Below are 3,007 nucleotides of genomic sequence, written 5' to 3' on the forward strand. Positions count from 1 at the left end.
AGTAACTGCATATTAGAACAATGTCTCAATTACATGGGTTGATTTGTTTATTTTTTAAGGATTTTTTTTTAAGTTTATGTAAGTGATCTATACCCAACAAAGGGCTTGAACTCATGACCCGAAGATCAAGAGCCGTAGGCTCCACTGACTGAGCCAGCCAGGTACCACCTTTTACTTTTCTATATAAACTTTTGACTCAGCTTGTCAAATTCTACAAAAAATAAAATCCTGCTAGACTTCTTATTAGGATTGTGTTCAGTCTACAGATTAATTTGAGAAGGGTTTCTATGTTAACAATATCGAATCTTCTGATGTATATCCCTCTCTTAAATCTTCTTTTTTTTCTGACTTTGTGTTACAAATGTAAATTTTGACCTTTGACCTTGGAGGTTTTGAAAACTTGTGAAATCCAATGCCTTCCAGATAAGTAATGCAGGTGCAGGAGGAAGCAAAGGAAACAGAAACACCAGAAGACCTATTTAAATTCTTGAGACGCACAGGGCACTTAGGATCAAAAAGGAACAAATCCCTTAAGAAGAATTAGAAAATCCCTATCAACTGAGGGGAAAAGTATTTTGAAAGTCAAGAAAAGATGAGCATCAGCAGATACATGTTTATTGTGGTGGTTTGGGTTGGTGGGGGGCTTTGTCCGGTTGGAAGTGGGTTTGGGGATTGGAGGGTAGACGTGCTTTCAAGGGGGCACCTGGGTGACTCAGTAGGTTCAGCGTCTGACTCCTGCTTAGGTCATGATCTCGTGGTTCATGGGTGGAGCCCCATGTCGGGCTCTCTGCTGACAGCTCAGAGCCTGGAGCCTGCTTGGGATTCTTGTCTCCCTCCTTCTCTATCTCTGCCCCACTCATGCTTTCTTTCTCTCTCTCAAAAAAAAAACATTTAAAAATTAAGAAAAAAGAAAAAATAAGTTTTTTCGAGTCTTTTTTCCTGTCTGCACCCCACCTGGAATTGATTAAGGCCTTTCCTTTCTTTAGTTGTTGATCAAGAACCACACTAGGCCAGCTCTGACCAGGGTGCCAGACAGGGCACAGTGAGCAGTGCTGGGGCTCTTTGCCCTGTGGACACAGACCAAGTGGCATTTCCTGCACTGAGAAACATACCTGCCATTTTATTCCCATGTCTCCTTCAGGGCAGAGGCGAGGAGGCTGTCCCCTGTTCCTGCTAATTGGCCCAAACTAAAAGGTGCTAATCCTGGCCGACCTCAGCCATGTCAGGCCCAACCCAGCTTCACAGCCGCCTTCCCCTGAAGCTGCTCCCAGCTTTTGCTTGGGCTCTTTGGGAGCCTCTGATGCCATTGGTCAGGGCCAATCCTAAGAAGGAGGAAGAGGGGGGCACCTGGGTGGCTCAGTTGGTTAGGCCTCCGACTTCAGCTCAGGTCATGATCCCATGGTTCGTGGGTTCAAGCCCCATGTCAGGCTCTGTGCTGACAGCTCAGAGCCTGGAGCCTGCTTTGGATTCTGTCTCCCACTCTCTCTGCCCCTCCCCTACTCAAGTGCGGGCAGTCTCTCTCTGTCTCTCTCAAAAAATAAATAAACAGGGACGTCTGGGTGGCTCAGCCGGTTAAGCGTCTGGCTTCGGCTCCAGTCATAATCTCACAGTTCGTGGGTTCGAGCCCTGCATCGGGCTCTGTGCTGACAGCTTAGAGCCTGGAGCCTGCTTTGGATTCTGTGTCTCCCTCTCTGTCTGACAGACACTCCCCTGCTCACGCTATCTCTCTCTGTCTCTCAAAAATAAACAGAAAACATAAAAAAAAAGGTTTTTTTTGTTTGTTTTTTAAATGTTTTATTTATTTTTGATACAGACAGAGACAGAGCATGAGACGGGGAGGGGACACAGAATCGGAAGCAGGCTCCAAGCTCCGAGCTAGCTGTCAGCACAGAGCCTGACGCGGGGCTCGAACCCACGAATGTGAGATCTGACCTGAGCTGAAGTTGGAGGCCTAACCAACTGAGCCACCCAGGCACCCCCAAAAAAAGGTTTTTTTTAAAAAATAAACATTAAACATTTTTTAAAAAAGGAGGAGGAGGAAGAGGGATTTCAGAACATAGTGCTCAATAAATACCAATGGTCAAGAACGCGGGCTCTGGAGCTAGACTGCCTGGCTTCGCGTCATCTCAAGGCTACTCAGGCTGGAGAATTTGTTTAATTCTCCCTGGCTCTACTTCCCCTTCTGTAAAACTTACTACGCCTACATTGGTTGTTGGATGATTAAATGAAATGATGCCGGTAAAGCCCTTAGAAAAGTGCACAGCCAGCAATGGTGAATGTAAATTCTCAGTAAATGCTAGCAATTCATTATTATTGTGGATCACACAGCATGCCAGGCCAGGCACTCGGGCAGTACCCAAGTCTGCCATCAAACCATCCTGGAGGCCTCATTCTGTCACTCTGGAGGGGGACTTCGGCATCTTGCTTCCATGTGCGAAAAGACCACTACTGTGGTAACATAGACACGGAAACAACGTTTTTCTTTACTAGGATTGCACTAAGATTTATTAGTGTGCCCCAGGCTTTGCTTTTTCACATTGTCGGTCATTATTGGCCTCTGAGTCCGCAAGACCTGGCTTCCATTCCTGACTTGTCCCCTCTCTGGCCAGTTCCTGACCGTCGCTGAACTTGAGCTTCAGTCTGGAGAGTGGGTGTGTTTCAACAGTGTTGTGCTGTTCTCGTCCCATTGAATCACTGAATGATTCTCAGAGGCCAGGAATTCCTGATCTCTTTCTGTTTAATATATAAAGCATTATTTTCTAAAAGTAGGGAATAATCCACATTACTTTTAATCTAGAGTGAATAAAAATAATATTTGAAAAATGGAAAGCTGTGTAATATCTGCTCACTTCTCATCTAGCAGAGGCACTTGTAGCTTCTGGGAGCCACAGACGGAGTCCTAACCAGGGAGCTTCGTCTCTGCATGAAACTGCAGAGACCCCAGTGCTCAGGGCAGGCCCCTGCCTTGTCTTCTGTGTGGGATGCCTCTCGCAACTCTTTGGCCCGA

The 3,007-nt window shown here is 46.2% G+C and overlaps 1 long non-coding RNA gene across 1 annotated transcript; it reads right to left on the reverse strand.

The window, feature by feature from the left end:
- Window positions 1–2,476: 2,476 nt before the first annotated feature.
- Window positions 2,477–3,007, reverse strand: LOC115272290. Its single transcript, XR_003900346.1, has 2 exons — window positions 2,850–3,007; window positions 2,477–2,733 (listed from the first exon to the last, which is right to left on the reverse strand). It is a non-coding gene; the product is annotated as an uncharacterized LOC115272290 (long non-coding RNA).

Source organism: Suricata suricatta, chromosome 2 (genome assembly GCF_006229205.1).
Source record: "Suricata suricatta isolate VVHF042 chromosome 2, meerkat_22Aug2017_6uvM2_HiC, whole genome shotgun sequence".
Lineage (NCBI taxonomy): Eukaryota > Metazoa > Chordata > Mammalia > Carnivora > Herpestidae > Suricata > Suricata suricatta.